Here is an 18,349-nt window from a genome sequence, read left to right as displayed (position 1 = left end):
ATTGACATTAATTTCATGCCATTTTAAGGAAAAATGCTATATAGGGAAATTTGCCGTACTAGTAGTTTTGGTACTTGTTATTGGTGACGACTCAAGAGTTGAGAAATCGTACTAGTATTGGTCTTTAAAAAAAATAAAAATAAAAAGTGCATGCCTAATTAAATCCATTTCCATCTATTCCAGTGTTGCGCTCAAAGCAAACAAATGGACAGCCACGCGCAAGTCAGAATGCAATCTGTTCAAAACCTGAGCTGTAACTCGCGACTGTCAAGTGTGCAAACATGACGAGTGACTCACGCACACGCTGTCTGCACGCGTAAAAGTCACGCAGATGTCACGTACGGCAGCTCGACTACTTTGGTCTGAAATAAAGCCTCCAAAATTCCTCATCGGAGACCACGCACCAGATGGGATGAAACACACTATCGATCCATCCCGTCCTCGCGCATGACCTCAACTCAGGAGGATCCGCCCGGAGCAGACAAAAGCGCTCATCTCCAGGAAGACGCCGCTTGTGGTTTCCTTCAGGGGAGAGGAGACGCGAGGGGAAAAAGTGACTCAGCCCGACAGCTTCCTTTCTTCTCGCCGCAAAAACACAAGAGAAGTGGAGGGGGGGGTTTGGAGATGATATGTGGAGCAGACCCCCGCTTCCAAGGCGGTAGGAGAAGAGAAAGCTGGAGCGGTTTGGGACGAGGCCACGAGGCTCGTGCGCACGCTCGCCTCGACGGGTAGGATTTACTTCCAAGTAGGGGATCGAGAGCCAAGCGAGACGGGCCTCACACAGGAAAACGCAGATTTGCAGCAAAACTACGCCCCTGAAAACGTGCATCGAAGGCCATGTGTTTCGCTTTTTCTTTGGCTTTTTGGGGGACGTTTACCAAAGGAAGTAGAAGACATGCAAAAATAAAAAAACATTGTAAACTAAATATTCCAAGAGGAAAAAAAAAAATGTTCACGTAAAAAGTACAAAACAATAGTTTAAAAAACTCACAAATATTCAGCAATTTTGGATGAAAATGCACACATATTTAATTTAAAAATAATAATAAAATATTGGGGGAAATTTACAGATAAACAGGTGGAAAATACTGAGGACATATTAAATAAAATCACAAATACTCGAAAAATAATGGGTGTGCTTTGCTTTTCTTTGGCTGTTTACATTACTCACATATCTTTAAAAAAAAAAAAAGATTGCAAAAAATATAAACATATCAGCGGAAAAATATACAAATATTAGACAAAATAAAATCACAAAAGGAAAATGCTAAATATAAAATGTAAATATAGAAAAAATAAAAAAATATCTTGGTAAAATACACAGAAAAATGTAATTAAAACTGTACTACAATTTGAAAGCTAACAAAGAATATATATATATATAAAAAATGTTAGCGAAAAACTCACAAAAAATGGGAAAATATAGAAATATTAGAACAAATACAAGAATGGGAAGTGAAAAAAAACAAGATGGAAATTGTGCAAAAATAAGAATGAATACAAAAAAACTCAAAGGAAAAAACAAAAATGCTGAGAAAATACAAAAACACTTGACAAAAAATGTGAAAAATAAATACTATAAAAAGTCACAATTGTTAGACAACAACTACAAAAAACAAAAACAAAAAACAACTAAATATCAAATACCGACACCGTTGTACTTTTACAATTTCATTGAACGCATCAAACTGCCGCAGTAAGTACCTTACACCTTAAAATAAGGCCGGTCTCGGCCCAATACCAATTTCTTGGTATCAGTACTCCATCCATAAAAAAAAAAAAACATCATTGCAACCTCGAAAATGTAAGTGGTAATTTGATGAAATTACGTGAGGATAAAAACAGCTTGCAACAAGTTGCTTTTTCTTTGGCTTACAAATTGGCCCCAGCATCCTCTTATTAATTATGTTCAACTTCCGAGGCTCAGCCGCACCGTCAAGCTTGCGTAGGTTACACAAAAGCAAAGTTTGGCTCCCGTTTTCCCATAGCTCGATAATTCTCGTTCTTTATCGTCGTATACAAATCGAATCAGTTAGCCAACCGTCCCAAGTCAAAGGCTGATCTAATGTCCGGCTGCGCCTCAAGTGGCTCTGAATGATGTTCCATGCTGCTCATTTGCGCAGATGATTGCAGCCTAATACTGACAGTGAACGTGAAAGGACATCATTATAGCCGGGGGAGGCAAAAAGGTAACCTCAGCGCGTTCATTAGCTCGTTAGCGCGTTAACTTGGGACAAACGCCAGCCAATGTCCACTTTAAACTCGGGGCCAATGAGCGCCATTAGAAGGGTCGGCATCTTTTCTTTTGATGTATTTAAAGTCAACGAACATCTGCAACGTTTGAAGATCAGCTGACAATGGCGCCCCGTAACCTCATAAACATGTCGCTAGCATCCAAAATGTTGACCGCGGCAACCTCACACGCACACACAAATCGTGCTGGACACATTTATGTAGTCAGGTCTTTTTGATGTGTCTGCGAATTAAGACAAAAACTTTAATGATTGTGTTAAATCACACAAAATTGTATTAATCCGATTTTATGAGAACGGGGGCTCCGACAAATCTCGGGGTGCCAGGAAATTGAGTGTTTTCTTGATGACAAATCCATCCCTGGATTTATAAGATTGATTTTGATAGACACCACAGTAAACTTTGAATGTTTAAAGGAAATTGGCTGCAAAATAGAAAGACATACGACAAAATAAACAAAGTCACGTGATTGTAACAATTTTGACAGTATATTGATTTCATCTAAGAATGTGTTTATAATTTGTAAAAATAAATAAAAATAAATAAAGGGACCAATTTTGGAGATACTTAATAATGATGAATTTGATATTTTAAAAAATAATCATTAAAAAAAATAGGTATCTATTATTTATTTATTAATATTTAAATGTGACTTTCATTAATAAAATTCAGTAATACATATATATAGGGGTGTGAATTGCCTAGTACCTGACGATTCGATTCGTATCACGATTCACAGGTCACGATTCGATTCGATACCGATTAATCCCGATACGAATGGTCACGATTCGATACCGATTAATCCCGATACGAATTTATGAGTCGATTGTTGCGATTTTTTTTCATTCATATTTAGAAAATACTAATCAGTAAGCTTGTAGAGTGTAAGATTTATATGAAAATGTATTATTTATTTATCTGAAATTTCAGTCTTATAGAGGTTGTAATCTGTTTCATGTTTGAACAGCATTAAAATAAAAATATTAAGGCTTAATGTGCCGTTCATATAACATTCTTCCATGCTCAAGGTGTGAATCCTAAAAAAAAAAAAAAAAAAAAAAAAAAAAAAAAAACGATTCTGCCGATTATTGAATCGATTCGAGAATCGCGCGATGTAGTATCGCGATATATCGCCGAATCGATTTTTTTTAACACCCCTACATATATAATATATTTATTTTAAAATGTTTTCATTTTTTTAAAACTGAATTGGAATTATATATTGCAGAAATTCAACAACAAATAATTCTTCTACAACTTTAGTGAGCTATTATATCAACGCAAACCAACAGACTTTTTTTTTTTTTTCTTGATCGAAATACATTTCATACATTTCTCAAGCCACCTGCAAACGGAGCCACCTGCATGTATAGCACTAAAAGGACAAGGAGAGTCGGCAGTAACAGGAAGCACGTGAATCCCCGCCGATGCTGCGACAGTATCGGCGATGGCCGTAATTTTGTTAGGACGCTCCCGCTTGTCATCTCGCTGACGCCACATAATTGCATCTGCTCGTTAAAAGGACGCCGTTATGGCATTTAAGGCTTCGAGCATTTTGTCAACGAAGGAAATTAAAACGAGCCTGCACGAAAGCGAGCGCTCCTGTTTGCAAGACGCAATCAAGACTCCGAGCGGCCGCTGCTAAATTACACATTACGTTCGAAACGTCATTAAGCAAACATCATCCAGTTATGCCAATCATTATTCAAAGCCCCCCCCCCCCCCCCTCCCTTTTGTTTAACCGCATGCTCATTAGCATTTAAAACGCTCCTCCTGTCACATGTGGAGTGGATCAACAGGTCCCGTTTTTATGATACATTTCAACTTTGGTTTTTTTAGGCAAATTTGAAAAACTGTTGTTAACTTTTATAAATACAGTGTAAGTACAAAGAAAACCAGAAGACTATTGTGCAAAAATATAATTAAAGAGAATCTAAATTGCTTAATAAAGTATAATTACTGCACGTACTGTAGTAATTGCATGTTATATGCGTGCCTTTAATGGGTGTATCGTATGACATTTAAAAACAACACACTTGTTAAGGTAACCTTGTGTCATTGTCATGATTGCAACATATTAGAAACATGTTGCGATATACGTCACATACGGACTATTTACGATGAATGATGGAAAGCGAAAAAATCCTGTTGTGAAAAAAGAATTTTAACATTGTTTATAACATCATAACAATCAAATAATCTGTCAGTCCAATACGTTGTGGAGCGATTACGTCAGAGCCTATTTGTATCGTATTGGTCAAAAGTGCACTGCAATGTAAAACTGCACGTGCCGTAACTCATTTGTCATGTAGCACCCTAGAACATAAATATGGAGACACACAACACTGCAGAGCGACCGCCTGTCAGTCTGCCACTAAGCACTTGTGAAAGATGGCATGTCAACAAAATGTAAGATCTGAGGCAGGTGCCAACCTAATAATATCCATAGCTGCCCAAAACACAAAAATGTACTCAACTCAACATTGTGGAGTGACCACATGTCAAAAGTCTTCTAATCATTACTAAAAACGATCTGTTTCTACATGTGTAGAAATAGTGAATTGTTTAGCTCATTCAGAACATAAACATAAAAATGGATGCACACAACAATGTGGAGCGACCAGATGTCGAGTTTATTGGAAACCTTGTACTCTCTACGTGTGCTCTCTATATTACGTAACATCCAAGGCAGGTTGTAAAGAATTTTGAAGTCACATAGCTTCCTGGAGCATAAACATGGACACACAACACTGTGGAGTGATACGTGTCAGTCTACTGGAAAGCTAATCATTGTTAAAGGCGGCCAAACAAATAAGTTGGTGGAACAAGAACATAGACGTACACCATTGTGGCATGATCAGAGTATACTGGAAGGAAGACAGGGTGGGAAAAAATACATGGTGTAGCCTCCCGGATTATAAACATGGGCACACAACATTGCGGCGTTAACCCATTAGACCACAAGAACACTAATTGCCATTAAAAGACACGGTTTCCACACAACATAAGTTTTGAGACAGACAGGATGGAACAAATAAGTCTTGAAGCCCCCTGGGAAATAAACATGGATGCACAAAACATTGTGGAGCAACCACAAGTCGAGTATAATGGAAGACTAAGAAACTGTCGCCGCATAATTTGAGATTTGAGGCATACTGGGCAGAAGTAATAAACTCTTTAACTCATTCAAAACATATGCATTAATGAGCACAACATTGTGGAGCGACCTAATGTCGGAGTCTAGTGAGTTGCTTATTGCTGCTAAATATGCTATCTCTACATAGCATAAGATCCAAGGTAGACTGGTTGGAATCTAAAAGTCACATAGCTCCTGGGAACATAAACATGGACACATACAACATTGTGGCGGGACCACATGGTAGAGTCTATAGGAACGCTAATTGTTGTTAAACAGGAGATCAGGGAACTCATTTCCGAAATGTTGTAAGACTTCACACTCTGAGATACCAGTTACATGCTTGGCTTGGCGCTGCTGTTTTAGTTAGCAACAGCATTCAAGTGAAGCCCTCCGGAGTTTTGGTCGAAATCCATTCAGAACTTTCAGGGAAAAAAATAATTACATTTTGACAATCAAGTCTAGCCACGAATCAAAGCCTGTGAAACGGAAACCAGCCCCATCAGCAGGACTCAGATTAGCGCCCGAAAGCCAACACCGCGCCTCGTTTGACCACAATCCAAGCGGCCACTCGGTGACCCGCCACTGACACCGCTCACGGGCCACCGTGGCCAGCCTTAATAAATATTCTTAAACGGGAGGATTAGCCATATGGCGGGATCACTCTTTTGTCCAACCTCTGCCATCTGCACTTTTGGTACGGGCCTCCTTGCCGGGCTAACGCCATCTTATGTTACCAGCGGACTCCTGATAGAATCTTTATTACTGGCGTGGGTTGGGGGGGGTCCATTAAAAAGGTGTACTGTGGCGGTGCCCGCGTTGAGAGCTTGCTGGAACCGTGCCTGCTGGCCCAGTTTTTCTCCACACACCCTCAGAGTGAAAGCCGCTATTGAGCAGGCGGCGCTCAGTGCGCAGCTTTGCTTAACAAGCCAGTAATCAGAAAAAGAGACTCACATAACTAAGAGGCTTGAACAACTCCGACACGCCCTCTTCTCACTTGCGGATGACTTGGAAATTCCTGAACATTACCTGAAAACACAAGACAATATATATAGATATTTTTTATTTTTTTTATTTTACATAAATATTTTTATTACTCCCGCATTCTTTACATTTTAAACTTGTTAAAAGACACCATTTAAGATCATAGTTTTAAAGAGACAAATATGCTGCAAGCATTAATCAAAATCTATGGATAGGTGGCTAGATAGCTAGCTTAATAGCTAGCTAGATAGCTAGAGAGATACTGTAGCTAGCTAGCTATTAACTACCTAGATTAGCTAGATGGATGGATAGATAGATAGATAGATAGATAGATAGATAGATAGATAGATAGATAGATAGATAGATAGATAGATAGATAGATGATCATAATCAAGAAAGAAAGAAAGAAAGAAAGAAAGAACTTGCCCAGATAGTTGCCTAGAGAACAAGGTGCCAATGTATATCAACATAGAATCATGTATTTGTGCCCGCAAACCCCACAAAGTGTACAAACAGCTTTGATTCTACAATGTGAGGCTAATTGAAAACAATGAAGAAATAAAAAGAGCGATCAGCGGATCTGTGATCTTTAATTCATGTCAACCAAACGATTCTCTCCCTCAAAGGCGCCGGTTGGTACATTCGATCAGTGGCTAACTAGTTCTTCTTTTGATGATAGCAAGTTGTAAAAAAAAAAAAAAGAGAGAGCGGGAGAACAAAGATTTACATGCTTAAAATGTGTTTTTTTTTTCCTTCGGCAGACAGACCCGCCTCAACATGTTACAAAATGTGCGTGGAACCGGTTTGGCCTGCTGCGTAATACATCACCTCCGGTGGCCTGCAGACCAGACCTAGATGTACCTCACGAGACTTCAGCTCAGTGAGCGCCAAAGGAATCATTTTTCTTCGGAAGCAACCAATAATTTAATAAGCGAGACTGATTTTATTTTATGTGTATATTATTAAATATTTACATTTACAATTTACGCGAGGTTAATGATCACAGTTATTTTCTCTAGATGTTATTCCTACAGTTTTTTTATTTTTATTTTAACATTGAAAGAAATCAGGGAAATTGTTTTTCACATAAATAATTCATATTTTACACATACAGTATACCATATATATAATTAATATATATCTTGTTATACTCTAAACTTACTAATTCAGCTTTTTTTTTTTCATTCTAGATAGTGCAATCTTTTAAAAATGTTGATGAAAACTAATGAAGGCATGCTATTGTAGTGCGTCTCATGTTTGCACCTAATGAAGTGATTGTTGAGCATTGAAGCGTGCCATGCGTGATACCAACATGATGAATGTCACGCGTACGACGCTCGCACTCTCAGTGAACCTGGCGGCGCAAGAAAGTAAAAAGAAAAAAAAAAAAGACAAAAACACACACACACACCAGCCTGTCTGAATGTGTCATCATGAGCATGTCTGTTGTTGAGCCAAAAATATACACATGACAACTACTGACATAGTTGTGACAGTTAATTTAAATTAAACACGGAAAGTATAAAAGTCACTTCACTTTGATGGATTGGATGTACTGGCTTCTATGGATCTCACTCTGCCTTATCGATCCTTCCCTCCTTCCTCTCTTTAGTTTTTCCTCTGGTCTCTTGAGATCTCGCTAAATTTGCTGGAATTTAGAGGCTTCCGGGGTTGGCGTAAGACTTTGATTTTGTAATCATGGGGAAGGCAGGAAGTGTTTGGTGTTTGGTGCTGGATTTCACTTTGATTTATCTTTCTTTTCTCTTTATTTTTTTTCTGACCTTTTCTCTGGTCTCCTGACCATTTAAACTTCACTACTCTGGCAAGATTCTGAAGTACCTGGTTAAGGCGAAGGGTAATGGGATATTTATAAGGCTTTAGGTGAATTAATGAGTATAAATTTATACGTATTTGCACGCACACGCACGCACGCACGCACGCACGCACGCAAACGCACGCAAACGCACGAACGCAAACGCACACACGCAAACGCACGCACACACACAAAAAAAAAAAAAAAAAAAAGAGCAATGATGATAAGACGTTGAATCGGTAAGACTACCGAATGAACAATTCTGAGCTCTTAAAAAAAAAAAAAGAAAAAAAAAGAAAAAGAAAAAAAAAGGAAAGTATAAAAGTCACTACGTGGTGTGGATTTTGCATGGCAACCAGTCCGGGCTGAATTCATATTTGTTGTTTTGTTCTTCATTATAACTACTACAAATGCCAGACAAAATTAATTACTGGTTATTACGACTACTATAAACATTTTGTTTATCTCATTGTGTTTTCTTCTTCCAACTCCCCCACAAACACGTGCTTAGAAGCTACCTCTTCGGGCCTGCTGTCTAGCAGCTGTCCAATGACACATGTTGCTCTAACTGAGAGGCAATATAGTGCCCATCTCACAGTTGCAGAAATTAATATTTCTTGGGCAAAAAAAAAAAGAAGTCAAGATTAGATGGAAATTATTTGTATTTGCCTCGAATTCTTGTAGCCGACAACAACAGATTATTGTCAGCATGGGGAACATCTTGCTTCTCAGAATCTTCTTCACCCTGCTTCATAGCTGTCCTGTTTAAAGTGATACTTTACTTATTTAGACATTTTGGCAGTCAAACATTCACTCATTCACTCCCAGCTGTTTTACTGGATTTTGAATATTGTGTTCTATTTGTTATAAAAACACGGAGCCTACCAAACGAAGGTTTAGCATCTCTTTTTTTCATTAAGAAAAAAAAAAGTATATTTTTATGTTTCCGTTTTGCAGCCATTAGCATTGGAATATAGCTAAGTTTAATCATTAGTCACAAATCTGTTTAAAACAGTGGGGAAAAGAGATTTTTGCAACATGGCCCCAGTTGATCTCATATACTCTGCTGCCACTTGCTGGCCGTTTTTGTAATAACTACCTTTGATTCAAGCGTTCTCCTTAGTTCAGAGGCCGCATCAAAGCCTTCTGTATGCTCTAGCGTAAAAAACAAAACAAAAACAAAAACAAAAAACGTATAAATACGTCTTTGGGAGAAAATGAGTTAATATTTTGCCTATAATAAATTAGATATTTTCATTATTTTTCATGTAAAATTAGTACCTTTAAAAACGCATTTTGCAACTTGCTGTCGACTGAAAATGACATCACAAAGGACTCAGGTAACCAATCACAGCTCAGCTTGTGAATGTCACATGACCAACTACAAAACAGGTGAGCAGTGATTGGTTACCTGAGCTGTTGTGATGTAATTTTCAGTCGACAACAAGTTGCAAAATGTGTTTTGAAAAGGTACTAATTGTATGTGAAAAATAATGAAAGTATCAAATTAGTTATGGACAAAATATGAACTTTTTATTGCTATAATGGGCTAAATAATTTTAATTTTTCCCACCCTAAAATACCCCAAGATCACAATCAATCAAGATCTTGACCGCGGTTGACTTGTCTCTATTTGTCTTTTTTTATGTCATGTCGTCAACCATGGAATTTGCAAAAAGGAAACAGCCTATTCTCACAAAGTACTAAATAGAACGTGCAACACACAGCCAACAATGTTTAAACCGTTGGCAACAAAAGTGTGCAAACCCCTGTGTGAAAAAGTCCACACTGACCCAATTAGCCATCTTCCCTCCCCTCCGTCTCAGGTGCGAATAATGAGCAAATTTGGTGCTAGTTCCCCAACACTCAAGCTGGTCTCATGATGACAACAAACCCTCTGAGGATCTAAAAAACAGAAATGTTGCTCCAGGAAGATTGCCAGCAACCCGAAACTGAGCTGCCCCACAGTAGCCGAGATGAAACTACTTTTTTAACAGGGCAGCTTCCACTCCCCAACAAAAGACACCAACATGACATAATAAAATCTTACAAATACAGAATATATTTGCACATAATTCTGATGTTGTCAGCATAGCAGTCCTATCAGATCAACAGTATTCTGAGAACGACGCCTGCACCTGCGCCTTGACGCAGGCAAACAAATGTCGCCTCGCCGCAGCTGTTGGCGCCACTTGCGCCGACGCGGGGCGCGAACCAACAATGGCCGCCGTCTATTTCACAGGACAGGAAGCGCACCGGGGCTCCCAGCCAATCACACGGCCAATTAAACCACAATGAGCTGCAGTTGACCCGTAAACGATGTCTCTCTCCGAGGACCGATTGTCGCATCGCTTGTGTCTATTTACGGTTTGATCAAATGTGGGGAAAAGCTCATCATGCTTCAAACTGAAATAATGGTAAAGAATTAGCAGTGGTTAGCAAGTTTTTTACAAGAGAAAAATATATATATGATATGATATGATATGATATGATATGATATGATATGATATATGATATGATATGATATGATATGATATGATATGATATATCATATCATATCATATCATATCATATATCGTATCATATCATATATTATATAATATGATATTATATATGATATGATATGATATGATATGATATGATATGATATGATATGATGTGATATAGTATGATATATGATATATTATATTATATTAGATTAGATTAGATTAGATTAGATTAGATTAGATTAGATTACATTACATTAGATTACATTAGATTAGATTAGATTAGATAGCACAACTGGATTAAATACTTCTCAATAAGAATTCAAACCACTTTGGAATTTGGCAAACGAAACCATCCTAGTGTTATTTAAAATGTTAGAGTTGTGATGCATCTAACTTTAGAAGCAATACATGTATTATGCACTGCAATTATTTGTTCTTCAAAGTCTGTGGACTGTTATACAGGAACTGTTTTCACCGACGGATTACAAGTGACGTCATTGTACAATGGCGATCCGTTTGGAAACACAGACCATGAACGGTAAAACGCAATTGCAAGTATAAAGCTAGATAACTTTATTCATTCATAAATATTCAACATTACTCCACGTAACGCATCATACCTGTCATATGCCGCTATCTCCCTGCATGAAATTATACGGTGAACTAATCAGCTGTACGGAGTGCTTGTGAAATAAGATAAAAACAATAAATGAAGAAAAATTACGGGATGGTAAGTTTGCTGGAGGTCAAAATGAGTTTTAAGAACCAAAATAAAAAACAATTTACCACTATCCGCCATTTTGGTTGTTTACTTTCGCCTCGAACACCTTCAAGTCAGAACTGGGAAAAACCAACTCGGATATATCCGACTTCCAACCATCTTCGAATGCAGCAGAAGGAAACAACCAATCACAGCTTGTTGCCAGAGCTCTGAGCAACTGTGATGTCATCTTCAGTTGACAGCAAGTGGCAAAATGGCCGCCCTCTGAGATGGATAAAAATGGCTAGATTTTGCTGCAAAACTCATATTCCACAAATGTAATATTAATCAGAATGTCATGTTTACACTAGTGAGGTCACATATATTATTGTCAAGAAATGTTTGAGGTTGACTTCCCCTTTAAGGTTAGGGCATATGGGTAGTGTTTCAGGGTTGTGTTTTGGGTTGAGGGGGTTAGGATTCATCTTTAAGTATCGGGGTGGGGATTAGGATTAGGGTTAGGTTAGAGGATTTTGACTGGAAACTCAGTCGAGTTAGTGGTTAAGATTAATGTTGGGGTTAGTATTTAGCATTTTAGCATTACGGTTATCCCACTTAAGAAGAAGCTTTGGGATCTTTGGCCGGCAGATGCGTGTCTTTTGTTAGAAGTCGTGTGTGCAGGCAAGTTGTTGTGAGCACACCTTTGATTACTTGCACCCACAGCGAGGATGTTTGCATGAGCGCAAAAGCTTTTGTGTTGTGCGTCTCACAAAAGAGCAAGTGAGGCTTAAGTGACAACACGCATTCTCTCCCCTGAGTCACTCGGCGTGAAGTGTGGCCAAGACGGCGAGGGCAAGCGCCGGCACATACGTCCGCACCTAAGCAGCCCCGAGCAGATTACATTATGGGCGCTCGCCATTGTCTCGCGTCTCCCAGACAAAGCTGTGCAAACGCCGCGCCTCGCCGGGACTGTAAAAACAAGAGGTGAATGTCAAAAGCATCTCTTTTGTCCGAGCGCCGAGGTATGCACAAACACACTCGCTTGGCGTGACTGAGAAGAAAGGAGGGCCTTGTGACGAAGGGAAGGAGTCGGCAAAAGAAAAAGGGAAGAACGTCTTTGCGTGAAAAGAGCGTGAGAAGAACCTCGGCGGACCCCCCTCGCAAGAAAAGACGCCATTCAGACAAAACATGCGCTCATTCGATGACATGTGACTGCAAAGGACAGGAGACACAAACATTGACGTTTTTTTTTTTTTTTTTTTTTTTTTTGCCTCTGTCCCCTTGAAAAAAAATGGTTCAAATCTAAATAAAAATTCAGATCGTTTTTTTTTTTTTTTTTACTTTATTCTCCATTATTAAACAACAAAGCAGTCTGGTGGCTAATTTAAAAAATATAAATACATGTAATTTTTTTTTCTTCATTATTATTAGCTTTCGACCCAAATTTGTGACACATTTAAATCGTTCCCCCGGAACTGTCCCTGTCCCTGAAATGTCCCATGGACCAGGAAGTAGCCTGCAAAATGAAAACATTACACATTATTGTGTCACTTTTGCTGGCGTTCATACACCATTCTCCACGAACCAGGAAGTAGCCTGTTAGCTATTAAAAATAATAATAATAATTGGAATTCTACCAACTAAACTCCAGTTGTTTTTATTCTGTATATCCTAGTCAATTTTGAGTCACAATTAAACTATTTCCCCCCCATCCTTGAATGTAAATGGTAGAGTCCCTGCATCCTGATTGCATTGTTGACTTGACTTGTTTACATCATTCTCCACAAACCAGGAAGTAGCCTGTTAGCAAGTAAAAAAAAAAAAAAAAGGAATTCCAATTGGAATTCTAACCCCCCCCCCACCCCCCTCCATTTTTTATTCTGTATATCCTTGTGAATTTTGAGTCACAATTAAACTGTTTCCCCCATCCCTTAATATAAATGGTAGAGTCCCTGCTGCCTGATTGAATTGTTGACTTGACTTGTTTACATCATTCTCCATGAACCAGGAAGTAGCCTGTTAGCTAGTAAAAAAATAATTGGAATTCTAAACCCCCACCGCGGACCCCACCCCACCCCACCCCGTTTTTTTATTCTGTCTTTCCTTGTCAATTTTGAGTCACAATTAAACTGTTTCCCCCATCCCTGAATGTAAATGGTAGAGTCCCACGAACCAAGAGCAAAAGGAAAACAAAACTAATACAAACAATTACACATTATTGTATCCCTTTTGTTGGCAATCAAACTGTGTCACCCACTCCTGAACACAAATGGTACAGTCCCTGCTGCCTGATCGCGTTGTTTACAATCGTTCTCCACGAACCAGGAAGTAGCATGTTAGCGAGTAAAAACAGCCACACTTGCCCCAGGGTTCAAAATGGTCCGCTCCTACAAGTATATCCTTATGACATGCTTTGTGAACAGGCTAACCTATATCAAATGAGCAAATAAACAAATATAACAATAGTTGGTTTTTTTAGTAATTTATTTGCCATTTTCTTCATTTGGGTCCAGCTTCCTGTCTCCACCAAGCATCATAAATGGTACGGACGTTCTCATCTCCTGATATCACCGTTTGTGTGTTGTTCAATTATTTTATTTTTTGCACTAAGCTCATGTGGTTCTTCTACTGCCTCGTACTCATCAGGGCGCATGCCGCCGATTGCAGAACTGAATCCAACAAAATACAACACAAGCCAGTCATTCATCATGGAAGTCAGCCGCCGCCACTTGTTGAAAATGAGGATCAGATGTGTGAAGGAGCGCCAGGGGAGCAGCGTCCCGGGCTGGAGTCAACCTTGTCACGACCCGAACAAGGCTTTAACTGTCACGGGTAATTAATATCAATGAGGGGGAGGCAGGGGATATGTGCCCCCAAATTTACAAAGCCACTGCCGGCCTGTAATTAATTGCCACATGCATAAATGTAAATGCAGAGCAATCGGCGAGAGAGGCGAAGTGATTTAGACGACAGTGCACAAATCTGCAGCAACATAAAAAAAATCATTGTGAAAGCGAAGGGAAGGTTGGGACCAATTCGTAATATCATCCACACTTCCATATGTGTACAATTCACACAAGTGTCTACTTTAATTTGACACACGTTCATGAGGTTAACTTAAAAAAAAAAAAAAAAGGTTTTAAAACTGTAAAGAATTACAGAAGCGTGGAACTGTAAACCGTTTTGACTGGGCTAGGAACGACTTCGCAGTACGATCGAATGTATTGATGAAGTCGCTCGAGCGTACTGCAAAGTCATTTGAACGGTTCACAAAATTGTTTGAATGTATTGGTAGGCTAAATGTTAAAAAAAAATACATTTTTGTCACAATTGCGCATGTGGAATTATGGGGAAAAAAAATTCAATGTTTTTAGCATTTAGCCTACACTTTACCTTTACCAACATGTATTTATGTATTTTAAATGATCACTGTTGTATAATCGTAGCTCCATAGCATTTTTTTTTTTAACTATTATTCTGTGTACGCTCGAGAAAGAAATTTTGTGTGAACGTGATCCTGTTAAATCTGTCATCTATGTCATGTAAACGGGCCACAAGACTCCTTGTAACCAACTTAAGCCTGCCTAAGTGTGAGGAAAAATACGCACACATACGAGTGGCAATAGCGTCTTTATGGCATAAGCTTCTCTCGACTACAAATGAGATTTTTTTTTTTCCCCCTATAAGCGGCCTCCAGCAATAACAAGTGACATCACAGGCACGGCGACGTATGTTTCCCATATTAAAGCTGCTGCTGCTGGAGTGACGCTAAAGTGTTGCTGAGTTAGCGTTCCTTTCATTTATTTATTTATCATCCTTGCGTGCACATTAAACGCATCATTTGCCTTGGAGTGTCAGCAGGCCAACGTGCGGCCGCCATCGTCGTCGTAGTCGACGACTTGGCTAGGACTGTGCGGCGGAAAAAGGAGGCAGGAACGTGGTCAGCAACAATACGCTTGGTTTTTAGGTTGTTTTTTTTCACCTCACAGTGGTAAAAAATGTATTTGTACTTTTATACTTCAGTTTTTGTTTTTTTGTTTTTTTAGATACGTTCTATTGTTATGTTCTGATATTTTTTTATATTTCATAGGATTTTGTATTTATTTTTTTTTACTTTGAGTGTCAGGATGCCAACACCGCTGCGGTCTCTCCTCAGCTCGGATTGCGTTTGCGGAAACCCGAGGCGGCAGCGCAGTCAGCAACAATATGGCAGCATAGCGCGTAGCTTGTGCTAATCCAGCACTATGTCCGGGGCACATTACGCGCATGTCGCCCGCTGCGTGGTTTACCAATACGACTCGCCGCCAAATGTGGCACACGAGGAGGACTTCTGGAGCTGTCCGTCAAAGGGGGCTATTTCAGGACGACAGCGTGTACAGCGCTGGACAAAAAAAAAAAAAAAGTGTCACATTGTGCTTTAATGCAGATTATTTCAGTGAGGTGTCTGGAACAGGAATCAGGAATTGCACACTGAATTCCGCTTTTTAAAACCGACTCTCACAGGGCCAGCGTTTTATTATTTTTGCCTACTTTTTCCAGTGCTTAACTTCGTGTTTGGAAAACTGACAAGTGTAAAAAAGAAAAACATTATAATGTTACTGTTAAAATTGTTGTTTTTTTTGTTGTTGTTTTTTGTTCTTAGAAATTGCATTATATTTTATAAATGTATTTATTAATAATAACACATACTATGTTTGCGTTTATTTTTAGTTATATATTTTTTTCTGCAATATGCCTATAACATTTTTTATTAGATTTAACTATTTTTTAGATTTAGTTTTATATTATATTTATAAGTACTGTATATATTTAAATATTTCTCATAATGTATTTGTTATATATGTGTATGTTTGTTTCTTTATATTTAAGAAAATCATTTGTGTATATTTTCTACATTTTAATATTTGATACATGTTATGTGTAATTATTTGTAAACTTTTTTTTACATTTTCTATAATTTATCTGCACAGGACTCTCTCAGAAAATAGAATATTATGATAAAGTTCTTTATTTTCTGTAATGCAATTAAAAAAACGAAAATGTCATACATTCTGGATTCATTACAAATCAACTGAAATATTGCAAGCCTTTTATTGTTTTAATATTGTTGATTATGGCTTACAGCTTAAGAAAACTCAAATATCCTGTCTCAAAATATTAGAATATTTCCTTAGACCAAGTAAAAAAAAATGCCATAATCAGCAATATTAAAACAATAAAAGGTTTGCAATATTTCAGTTGATTTGTAATGAATCCAGAATGTGTGACATTTTTGCTTATTTAATTGCATTACAGAAAATAATGGACTTTATTACAATATTCTAATTTTCTGAGACAGTCCTTTGTATTGAAATATTTTAATTTGTTTATTTTTATATTTTATATCATTAGTTGTCTATACACATCTTGATTCTTTGTTGATTTCTAGTACATATATTTTATATTTTTACTCTACATCTTAGAATCATTAGCTTGTTTTTAAACTCATATGACAGCTCAGAATGTTAAAACTTAAAACCTTGCCTGTACATTTACTAGAATAAGATTTTACGATGGCTACATTATATTTATTTACATTACTTCCTATGGGAGGGGAAAAAAATGGTAGTGAAAGCTTTGTGTAATATTTTGGCATGTGCATCACTATCTGGATTTGAGCGACAGCAGACTATATAAATACATTTTGTGGTCCAAAGTGGTTTTTATCGCCGGCGTGGTACTGATTAGTCAGAGTGAGCTGAGTGTGCCAGCAACAATGAGGCACCGTGACGACGGCGCCACCAATATTTCATCTTTTTTTTTTTTTTACGCTCCTAATAGAAACCTGCTGCACCACAATGGGCTCTACAGTCTGAGTCAACAATGCGAGACACAATTACACATCACTTTCAGTGTAACATTAACAGTATGCTTTTTTTTAATGATTTGTTTTAAGACACAGGGCGTGCGTGCTGCAGGGGTGAAGTCAAAGAGGAAAATGAGTCTCGAAAGTGTTTCCATTTGATCTTCAAAGCCTGCACAGCTGTATAAGAACAAAAGTAGCTATTGCGAACATGCTAACAGTTGTTATGCTAACATGTAGGAAGATAACCCGTGGGTGAAGGCAGATTGATAAGAATTTCACATTTCTCTCGACGTTTGTGTATCATTTACTAAAGGAACTGATACAGTGCTAACATGCTAACAACTAGTATGCTGACATATAGGGTGGCAACCTGAGTAGCTAAACCAGCGGCGGACTGACATTCAGTGATTAAAATTTGTTGTTTGTTGTTCTGGTCACATGAATGATATACTTGTATCACTAGAATTGTCTTTAAATAGTCTGTCTGATAATGTTTCATGTAAAAAATTCCGTTAATACAATAGTAGTATAATTTATCCCTGTAGTTGCCGAGTATTTCCAGTAAGAATGAAAACAACGCTAACAACCGTATGCTAACATTTAGCAAGTAATTAACATGACTGGAGAAAGCGTGAAAGCAGATTGATAAATATTCTAAATTTGATTGGTTGTTGTGTACTGTTGCTAACAAATATACAACAAATATGCTAACATAAACCAAGATAGCAACATAAGTTTTTTTTTTAGCTGAAATGCTAAAAGGCTAACAGTAACAGTTGGGATATCCACTCCGCATTTTCCCGCCAGTATCGTCTCTTTTTGTTGCAAGGCAAGGTGTACGTCCATCAAAGAAGTCTTCCAAGTACATAATTTTTATTTGATTATAGCCTTAATGTCACTCGATTGTCTTTTTTTTTTTACACTGAACCACACCCAGTTGGTTCCAAAACCGGATAAGACCAACCAACCAACCTGGGGGATATTTGCCAATGACACCCATTTTTTATCATATCGACGCACTTGCATGAACGAGTGTGCTGCTCGTGCTGTTGTTTAGAAATTAAAATTCAGTTTCAGTTAGTTGATGAGTTCTAAAGTTCATTTCTAAATATTGTTATGACAACTGTGA

At 38.0% G+C, this 18,349-nt stretch overlaps 1 protein-coding gene across 2 annotated transcripts in view; it reads right to left on the bottom strand.

Moving 5' to 3' along the window:
• Nucleotides 1–18,349, bottom strand: part of LOC144016253 (transcription factor SOX-6-like) — a 98,407-nt gene that overhangs the window by 74,727 nt on the left and 5,331 nt on the right. Inside the window, exon 2 of one of the 2 annotated variants that reach the window (XM_077517138.1) lies at nt 6,344–6,418. The exons of the other annotated variant lie outside the window; for it this stretch is intronic. The gene's annotated coding sequence lies outside the window, so the exon portion shown is untranslated. The remainder of the gene's footprint in view (nt 1–6,343; nt 6,419–18,349) is intronic. 2 annotated transcript variants of the gene reach the window in all.

The sequence above is a fragment of the Festucalex cinctus genome, chromosome 3 (assembly GCF_051991245.1).
Source record: "Festucalex cinctus isolate MCC-2025b chromosome 3, RoL_Fcin_1.0, whole genome shotgun sequence".
In the NCBI taxonomy this organism is placed as follows: Eukaryota; Metazoa; Chordata; class Actinopteri; order Syngnathiformes; family Syngnathidae; genus Festucalex; species Festucalex cinctus.
The sequence above is the reverse complement of the archived record's forward strand: the minus strand, read 5'-3'. Positions and strand labels throughout refer to the sequence as shown.